This window comes from Myotis lucifugus, unplaced genomic scaffold (assembly GCF_000147115.1).
Source record: "Myotis lucifugus unplaced genomic scaffold, Myoluc2.0 scaffold_7, whole genome shotgun sequence".
Classification (NCBI taxonomy): Eukaryota; Metazoa; Chordata; class Mammalia; order Chiroptera; family Vespertilionidae; genus Myotis; species Myotis lucifugus.
This window is the reverse complement of record NW_005871055.1, coordinates 14,048,872-14,059,180: the sequence shown is the minus strand read 5'-3', so window position 1 is coordinate 14,059,180 and position 10,309 is coordinate 14,048,872. Positions and strand designations below refer to the sequence as shown.

Here is a 10,309-nt window from a genome sequence, read left to right as displayed (position 1 = left end):
TTTAATTCTTTATTGTTTAAAGTATTACGTATAGTATTACATATGTCTCCTTTTTCCCCCATTGACCACTCCCCAGCCACCCCCATCCCCCTAGTGTCTGTATCCATTGGTTATGCTTATATGCATGCATACAAGTCATTTGGTTAATCCCTTACCACCACCACCATCACCCCACCCCACCCTGCCTTCCCTCTGAAGTTTGACAGCCTGTTGGATGCTTCTCTGTCTCTGGACCTATTTTTGTTCACCAGTTTATATAGTTCATTATATTCAACAAATGAGTGAGATCATGTGATATTTATCTTCCTCTGACTGGCTTATTTCACTTTGCATAATGCTCTCTAGGTCCATCCATGCTGTTGCAAGGGGTAAGAGTTCTTTCTTTTTTACCGCAGCATAGTATTCCATTGTGTAGATGTACCACAGGTTTTGAATCCACTCATCTGCTGATGGGCACTTAGGCTGTTTCCAAATCTTAGCTGTTGTAAATTGTGCTGCTATGAACACAGGGGTGCATATGTCCTTTCTGATTGGTGTTTCTGATTTCTTGGGATATATTCCTAGAAGTGGGATTACTGGGTCGAATGGGGATTCCATTTTTAACTGTTTAAGGAAACTCCATGCTGTCTTCCACAGTGGCTGCACCATTTTGCATTCCCACCGGCAGTGCACGAGGGTTCCCTTGTCTCCACATCCAAGCCAGCACTTGTCGTTTGTTGATTTGTTGATGATAGCCATTCTGATGGGTGTGAGATGATATCTCATTGTCATTTTGATTTGCATCTCTTGGATAATTAGTGACTTTGAACATGTTTTCATATGTCTCTCGGCCTTCTGTATGTCCACTTTCAAAAAGTGTCTATTTAAGTCCTTTGCCCATTTTTGATTGAATTATTTATCTTCCTTTTTTTTTAAGATGTATGAGTTTCCTACCATACAGGCCTCTAGGGCAGTGATTTTTAACTGGTGTGCCCTAAGAAGTTTTAAAACGTGCAATATCTGACTATTTAGTCAGAGGCACTGACCTCTTTTCCCTTAGATTATCAATAATAATTTTAAAAAAGACAACAGCCAGCATAACAATAGCTGTTCGTTATGAATGAATCAAAATTACACCTATTTTTTTGTCAGATTGGCAAAAAATATATTTTTTGGTGTGCCGCAGAATTTTAGTAATTAGTTTGTGTGCCATGAAATGAAAACGGTTAAAAAATCACTGCTCTGGGGCCTTTATTTTTGCTCTACACCCAAGGCTTGACTGTCACTGTAAGTTACTTGGCTCATGGAAATGAAGATGTGGGTAAAGTAGAAAATGATACAACCCAGGGATTAGGGGAGCCTGTCTTTTAAGTGGTAATGCAGAAAGGTGATGGTCCAAGCAAAAGTCTGGAACTTGTGACTTCATGGACTTCGCGCTAAGGTATGGCATGATCTTTGTCACTTGCATTACTGTGTGCATAGTTGCACTTGTTCCTGCAGGATTCTAGGCTGAGTGAAACAGTCTAATCTCAGAGGAGACAAGCGCCACCTGCTGGTATCCTCTTCCCAAACCTCCTCTCTCACCAACCCCTTTTTTCACTCAGACTCCCAGTCTTTTAAAAACCAGGCTTGATGGTAATGATAATAATAACAAATGAAAGTTTACTTACATAACTTATAAGAACTAACCTACCTTCCCCTTTCTTTGCTGGTTTTTCCCCAAAAGGGAAGTGAGGAACAAAGAGAGACAGAAAAATTTTTCAAATGAAAACCTTCAGCTAAAGCCAGGTGGTAGTTTTGTGAGCTGTTTGTAGGGTGTAACTGAATATGTTTGTCAGACTGCAATTGTAGTTCAGACCACAAATTGTGGTGATGCATTATATAGGACATAATCTTTTTTTAAAAAAAGACCACCAATTCTTTTTCAGAGGAAATGATGGAAGGTGAGTACAGGACTTGCATTTTAACAAATGTTCAGTTAAATATATTAGGTTGACCTAATCAATATAGCTTGCTTTACATGCTACAGATTACTAAAGAGTAAACTCCTTGGGGAGGGAACTGTTCATCTTTGCAACTGCCTCCCCACATTCCAAAATCTAGAGAAGTACTTTGTACACAATGAATATTAGTAATTGAGCATTGTACAATAGACCAAGTATTCTACAGGTTGTCATTTGTTGCTATAACGTTCAAACGAGGTCCCTGAATAAAGGAGTTTTACCTGAAAATGGAGGAGAATATTTGACCCTTGAAACTGATCTCAGTTATTTCTAAATATTCAAGCAATTCAACAAGCCATTTTTGTTGTTGTCTTGCTTCTTCACTTTTTTTTTTTCAATTAGGTGGACATCTCCGTTTTGTTCGATACCCTTTTTACTTCTTCTGAAAACAGTTCCCTCTTCTTGTTCCACCCTCCCTACTCTATACATATAGTCATCTGGGAGCAGTTGTGTTACATTGACCAAACCGGCTGTCTTGGTTGGTCCAGAAGTGGACTTCTAACAGATCACCCAGAGGATCCTGATGATGTTCAGACCCTAGATTCTGACGGTTCCTGACTCATATCTTTGCTTGCTATGAGATATCCAGTATATTTATAATACATTCTGATGTTTGCTTAAGTAAATTTTATTTGGTTTTCTGTCAGTGCAACCAAGAGTTCTAAATAACACATTCAATTTACCATATTTTGATCTTTATTCCCCCTTGTTTTCCTATATAGCCTCATTTTGGATATCCAAAAATCTTTTTTTGAAAATTTCTCACATTTATTTATTTATTTTTAAATCTTCATTGTTGAAAGTATGAAAGTATTACATATCCCCCCTTTTTCCCCCATTGACTCCTTCTAGCTCGCCCCCACCCCCTTCCACTCCAGGCCTTCACCATACCACTGTCTGTGTCCATGGGTTATGCATATATGCATACAAGTTCTTTGGTTGATCTCTTCCCACCCACCCACCCCCACCTTCCCTCTGAGATTTGACAGTCTGTTCCATGCTTCTGTGTCTCTGAATCTATTTTCTTCATCAGTTTCTTTTCATTAGATTCCACATATGAGTGAGATCATGTTATACTTCTCTTTCTCTGACTGGCTTATTTCGCTTAGCATAGCACTCTCTAGGTCCCTCCATGCTGTCTCAAAAGGTAAGAGATCCTTATTTTTTACTGCTGCATAGTATTCCGTGGTATAAATGTCCCACAGCTTTTTTATCCACTCATCTACTGATGGGCACTAGGGCTGTTTCCAGATCTTAGCTATTATAAATAGCACTGTTATTGACATAGGGGTGCATATGTTCTTCCTGATTGGTGTTTCAGGTTTCTTAGACTATATTCCTAGAAATGGGATCACTGTGTCAAATGGCAGTTCCATTTTTAATTTTTTGAGGAAACTCCACACTGATTTTCATAGTGGCTGTACCAGTCTGCATTTCCACCAGCAGTGTATTAGGGTTCATTTTTCTCTACATCCTCACCAGCACTTACTTGTTGATTTATTGAGGGCAGCCATTCTGACAGATGTGACATGATACTTCATTTTCATTTTAATTTGCATCTCTCAGATGATTAGTGACTTTCAGCATTTCTCCATATGTCTCAAAATTAATATTTTACAAACTATTTGGGTGATGGCAACAGATTATTTTTCATGCTTTATCTTTATACCTTTTAATCATTTCACAAAGTTAATGGAATTCAAATTGTGGAGAAAATAGAAATATTCTCAGCTTAAAATATTGACAATTAGGAGAAAAGTAGATCCATTTCATCAACAAATGAAGACATTTTAGAAACCTTTTTTTTCCCCCAAAAAAAAATTCTTATGCTTAGCCCAGCTGGTGTAGCTCAATGGACTGAGCATCACCCCATGGACCAGAAAGGTCTCAGGTTTGACTCCCGGTCAGGGCACATGTCCAGGTTGTGGGCTTGATCCCCATTAGAAGGCATGCAGGAGGCAGCTGATGAATGTGTCTCTGTCATCGATGTTTCTGTCTCTCTCTCCCTCTCCCTTCCTCTCTAAAATCAATAAAAATATAAAATAAAAAATTATTATTATCAGAAAAGATAATAAGACTCTACATTTAAGACCCAACTCTTTAGTCTTGCCTAAACAATGGAGCTGTGAGCAAGCTTACAAGAACCTAACTTATTAAGAATGGTAGACAGACTTGGGCATAGTTATTCAGCCCATATTACCTTCTCAGAAAATCACTGAGAATTCACTGACCAACCAGAACTCAAAGCATTTGCTGAGAGGTGGGCATGGTCAGCTATGTGTGTCCTTCATGATCCTGACTGCCGCTCCAGCCACAGCTAATTGGACAAGAGGAGCTGACACAGGCCCAGTCATCCCGAGGCAGATGAGTTCACCCATCCTGAAAATGTAAGCAAAAGCACACCAAGACCATAGTCAAATAGCAACAGGCATTTGAACTCAAAGGCAGGCAGAATTCAAGGCTTATTCACATTTCACCTTGACATTCTCCAACTTCTCCACTTTAGTTTTCCCCTTTCCTAAAAAGGTAGCAAGAATATTCCGTTATTCCCTCCACATGCTTTCGGTACTGTATCTGTAAATATCAGTAAATACTTATCTGTAAATGATCAGGGTATGTAATATTCATTAACTTTTAAGTACATCAAGGGCAGAACGCAGGCCTTATTTTTTTAACCCACTGCCTAGAAGATTCAATTGATAAAGTTATCTGACTGAGATATTTGTATACCATAAGGCAACTAGTAACACCAACATATGAGTAAATTTCCCAGATCATAATAATATTATCTAGGACATATTTAGGAAATTTTTCTATCATTCTATAACACTAATTTGAACCAATTGATTATTGACAAAATGACTTTGGAAAAAAGAAAAATTAGGACAATGTTTTTTTTATTATTGTTTTTATATATTTTTATAGAGGGATTTTTAGAGGGAGGAAGAGAGAGGGATAGAGATAATTGGATGAGAGAGAGACTTCTCTTTCTCTGGATACCTTCTTATTCACTGTGAATGTTTTACTTGTGCCTCTATAATGCCTTTTTAAGCAATTAATTATTTTTAAAATACCAATGAGGACATTGAGCGTGGATCAATAGTTATTTGTGAATTTCTGGTGAGTCATGAGGAAGATTTAAGTGATATAATACTCCACTGGATGAATTGGAAGTGAAGAAGCCAGAACATTGTTATAGTGATAAAATATGAGATAGCGGAGGGCTTGGTTTACAGAGAGGCACAGGGCATGCAGAAAAATGGATGGATGAGAAATATTTGTAAGGAAAAGGCAACCGGGCTTCAGTATTCAACAAAAGTTGGCTGAGTGGCTTTGAAGTCATAGGCATGTTGGGTGTTGGTGCTATCTCTGCCCTGTGGTCTTATCAAATGCCAGAGATAAGGGCAACGTGGGAAGTCCTGTTTTTGAGAGCACAGTTGCAGGACAGCTTATGATCATCCAGACTGCAAAGGTAAGAGGAAGGCAAGGGAATAGAAATAGTAAGTATAAACTACTTACTTCCAAGGATTTGGAGGATAGGGGGAAGAAAAAAGGATTAAAAGGCGACCAAAAATATGGCAAATAAAGCCGAGAAAAACTCGTTTAATGTTTAAGATAGAAAAGATCTGAGAAGATAAGAAAGAAGAAGAGAAAGCCTGTGAGGAAGATTGGAATGCCCATAAGGAGAAAGTTGGAGTGAAGGTGGATGATTGGAGGTGTGACTGCCAGGAAAAGGGAGGAATATTAGAAAAGGGTAGAATCCATGATAGATGGAAGGACTCAAATGCCTTCTCTGAGCAGGGAGTAAAAAAGTCAAGAGACCTAAGTAAGAACATTAACGTGCCAAGTAGTAATTCAGACACCTTTAAGATTGTATGCTTCTTTTTTTTCACAACAGGTTTGCCGCCAGAACACACCACCAAATCAAACCCAAAATGGGAAAGGAAAAGACTCATATCAACATAGTCATCATTGGACACGTAGATTCGGACAAGTCAACCACTACTGGCCATCTGATCTACAAATGTGGTGAGATCAATAAAAGAACCATCGAAAATTTTGAGAAAGAGGCTGCTAAAATGAGGAAGGGCTTCTTCAAGCAAGCCTAGGTCTTGGATAAACTGAAAGCTGAACCTGAGTGTGGTGTCACCATTGATATCTCCCTGTGGAAATTCGAGACCTGTGACTATTTTGTGAGCATCATTGATTCCCCAGGACACAGAGTCTTTATCAAAAACATAATTCAGTCACATCTCAGTCTGACTGTGCTTTCCTGGTTGTTGCTGCTGGTGTTGGTGAATTTGAAGCAGGCATCTCCAAGAATGGGTAGATCCATGAACATGCCCTTCTGGCCTACACACTGGGTGTGAAACAACTGATTGTTGGTGTTAACAAAATGGGTTCCACTGAGCTGCCCTATATCCAGAAGAGATACAAGGAAATTGTTAAAGAAGTCAGCACCTACATTAAGAAAATTGGCTGTGACCCTAACACAGTAACATTCATGCCAATTTCTGGTTGGAATGATGAGAACATGCTAGAGCCAAGTGCTAACATGCTTTGGATGGGAAGTCACCTGTAAAGATGGCAATGTCAGTGGAACCACGCTGCTTGAATTGCATCCTACCACCAACTCGTCCAACTGACAAGCCCCTGCATCTGGCCCTCCAGGATGTCTACAAAATTGGTGATATTGGTACTGTCCCTGTGGGCTGAGGGGAGACTGGCATTCTCAAACCTGACATGGTGGTCACCTTTCTCCAGTAAACATTACAATGGAAGTAAATTCTGTTGAAATGCACCATGAAGCTTTGAGTGAAGCTCTTCCTGGGGACAATGTGGGCTTCAATGTCAAGAACGTGTCTGTCAAAGATGTTTGTCGTGGCAATGTGGCTGGTGACAGCAAAAATGACCCACCAATGGAAGCAGCTGGCTTCACAGCTCAGGTGATTATCCTAAGCATCTAGGCCAAATCAGTGCTGGATATGCACCTGTGCTGCATTGTCACATGGCTCATATTGGTTGCAAATTTTCTGAGCTGAAGATTGATCGTCGTTCTGGGAAAAAGCTGGAAGATGGCCCTAAGTATTTGAAATCTGGTGATGCTGCCATCGTCAATATGGTTCCTGGCAAGGCCATGTGTACTGAGAGCTCTCTGACTGCCCTCCTCTGGGCTGTTTTGCTGTTCGTGACATGAGACAGACAGTTATGGACAAGAAGGCAACTGGAGCTGGCAGTCACCAAGTCTGCCCAGAAAGCTCAGAAGGCTAAATGAATATTATCCCCAGTATCTGCCACGCCAGACTTAATAGTGGTGGACGAATGGTCTCAGAACTGTTTGTCTCAATTGGCCATTTAAGTTGAATAGTAAGAGATTGGTTAATGATTACAATGCATCGTAAAACCTTCAGAAGGAAAGGAGAATGTTTTGTGGACCATTTGTTTTTTGGGTTTTTTTTTTTTTTTGGTGTATTATTAGTTTTTAAAATCAATACTTTTTAATGGAAATGACTTGACCAAAATTCTGTCACAGAATTCTGAGATCCATTCAAAGTTTAATGAGAAGAAAAAAGATGGTATGCTGAAGGGTTAAGAATCTAAATGTATACCATCTGCTGAGAGTAGAACTGGAGGTAGGATGTGGGGAGATTATGAACAACATTTCTAAAAAAAAAACAAAAAAACTCCATTGTAATTAGAAATATTCCATCTTTGACTTTCAGCCCTAACTAGCAAATTAACCTATCACTGAAATCTAGATTCTGCCTACAACTGATGTTTTTCCTCTTGGGTATGTCTATTTGTTTATACTCCGATGGATTTGCAAAATCCAACATGTCTAAAAACATATAGCTTGTTGTTTAAAATTTAAAAAAATAAACTTGCTCCTAATAAAAGACCAGTCCTCTCCTAATATCTCTCTGTAGACAAGGCCACATCTCGGAGTTTGTTCATAGCAGGCCATGCCCTCAGCTAGGGAGGCCTCAGGAATCTTGTCCAACTTCCTCATTCTTCAGGTTGGGAAACTGAAATAAATGCATGAAGGTGAATTACCCAATGTTAATCAGCTGGCCAGAATGAGGACTAGAACTCAGGTCTCCATTTCCTATCGTGTTCTCCTTGTCCCTCATGAGAACAGAAATTACCGACTATGCCACTACCTGCCATGTTTGGACATCTATTCCTGTCCTTCCATCAATGTAATTCATTTGCTTTTTGCCTGGGTATGACTTTATTAAAGGGAGATCATCTAGGATGCTCACTTACAGGGATACTATTGGGTAAGGACTCTCATGGGAGCTGGTCCAAAGTACCTGAGATGGCCTAGCTACTTATCTCTGGAACAGGACAGACAGGATGCCCTGTGCCAGTGGAGGGGTGACGTAAGTACGCAAAGACCAGGCAAAACCCAAGGCTATGATTACTCAGGATCTATTCTGCTGTGATTAGAAAGGTTGGGCTTCCTTGGCCTCCATACCAGTGGCTACAAAATATTCTGGGGGTTGCAGATCCTTTCAGGTTCTTTGGCAAGAGATACACCCTCTTCCCAGAAAAAAAAAAAATTAACATTAAATCCTACACACACTAAATTGTATATAATTTCAAAGGCATTAGAAATGCTCTGAACCTTCAAGGGCTGGTCAAGCATCATCTAATCAATTCCGACTTTGAACAAACCTTCCTATTGAAAAAAAACTCAAGAGAAGTAACTTTTTCCATGAGACTATCTCAGAAATATTGTTCTATATACAGCAAGTTTTTCTTCTCCCAAACCCCTGATATTTTCCTTGGGCCCAGAGGGAATTGTGTGGCATTGGAACTGTCTTCCAATATATAAGTAGAGTTGAAGGGTAGCTGAGGTCATGCTTATGGTGCAGATTCCTCTATGCTGACCACGGGCCCCTGTATTTAACATTAAAGTCCTCTCCAGGCTTCCATAGCCACACACCAGCTTTGATCCACCCCCAGCCTGTCCCAATCTCCTCCCACAGGCCAGGTTAGATTATTCATGTGTGTTCAGGCCCTTTCCAGTGTTTCTGCCATCTGACTAATGATGGGGCACCATATTTTAGCAACAGGATATGGGCACCCACTTAAAGGTTGGTGCAAGATCTGCCCTCATGAAAACCAGGGCTTACCAGAATGTGGCTCACTCCTCAATGACACAAGGCATCTCTTTTGCATGAGTCTACAATTAGAACACAAATGACTGGGGTTCCTCCCACTGTGGGCTGAGTTTGTGGTAAGTGGCATACATATGTGTTTGAGTTACCTTTAAGCCATCCTTCACCTTCCATTTACCTGGCAACTTAGAGCAGTTTGAGTTGTTTCACATGTACATGCAGATATTATTTAACTAAACAACCCATTACTCCTACAAAGTTAACAGATCAGGATGCAAAGGCTTTATGATATATTAAACAGATTTTCATCCAACACCATTCCCAAGGGGTTCCAGATTACTCAGGTCACTCAGTGAATTATGACTGGGAGGAAAAGCATGTTTGAAGCCTGATGTTAAAAAACAAACAACAACAACAAAACCCACAAACTAGATATCTGTAACACAATAAGTCTTCACACTTCTTTAGATGGGAAACTGGTAAGCATACAAGTTACCTAGTATGATTGGCACTTCTGTGTATCAATTGGAGACATAAAGATGCATATTCCCCAGACAATGGATTGTAACTTCATGATCAGAATCACATATTTTTGAAGTCTTTGCTAATGGTTAGGTTACACTGTTCTCCACTGGCTGTTTCTAATTATATGTACCTCTTTCTGTACACAGGAACGTTTGGTTCCAGAAAGCTGCCTTAAGCAATATCTGCTTTGCTTTATCATGCCTGAAAATCCATGATCATCTAAGTTTAAACTTTTCTAAAAATGAGGCCAGGCTTTTATTCACTTTCCCCCTTAAACTTCATATTCAAATTAAAAAATAATTTGATTGCAAATAAGATATTAAATGCAGGGCTTTTAATAATTAGTTGTTAGTCATTAGCTATAGAATCAGTAGGCAAACAAATATGTGTTCAGCATTTATTAGCCAAACTTGCCTAAGAGAAAAAGCCAGAGGGCTGTTGTACGTACATGGAGAGAAGTGAGAGCAACAGTGATAATTTGGTATTGACTTAAAATTTATTTTTGCAAGTTGTAATTTAAGTGCAAATTTGCAACCGTTGACCTTTTATTTTTTTCTCCAAATGAGTAAGTCAGTAAACTTTTATAAACTATCTGATTAATAAAATCAAAGTTCAGGGAATAATGTGCATAGTAACTACTGTGCTAATTGGATTTCTTGAAGGCCAAGGTCATTGAAA

General features: G+C 39.4%; 1 pseudogene; it reads left to right on the top strand.

The window, feature by feature from the left end:
* Nucleotides 1-1,197: 1,197 nt before the first annotated feature.
* Nucleotides 1,198-7,400, top strand: LOC102431208 (annotated as a pseudogene).
* The last annotated feature ends 2,909 nt before the right edge of the window (nt 7,401-10,309 follow it).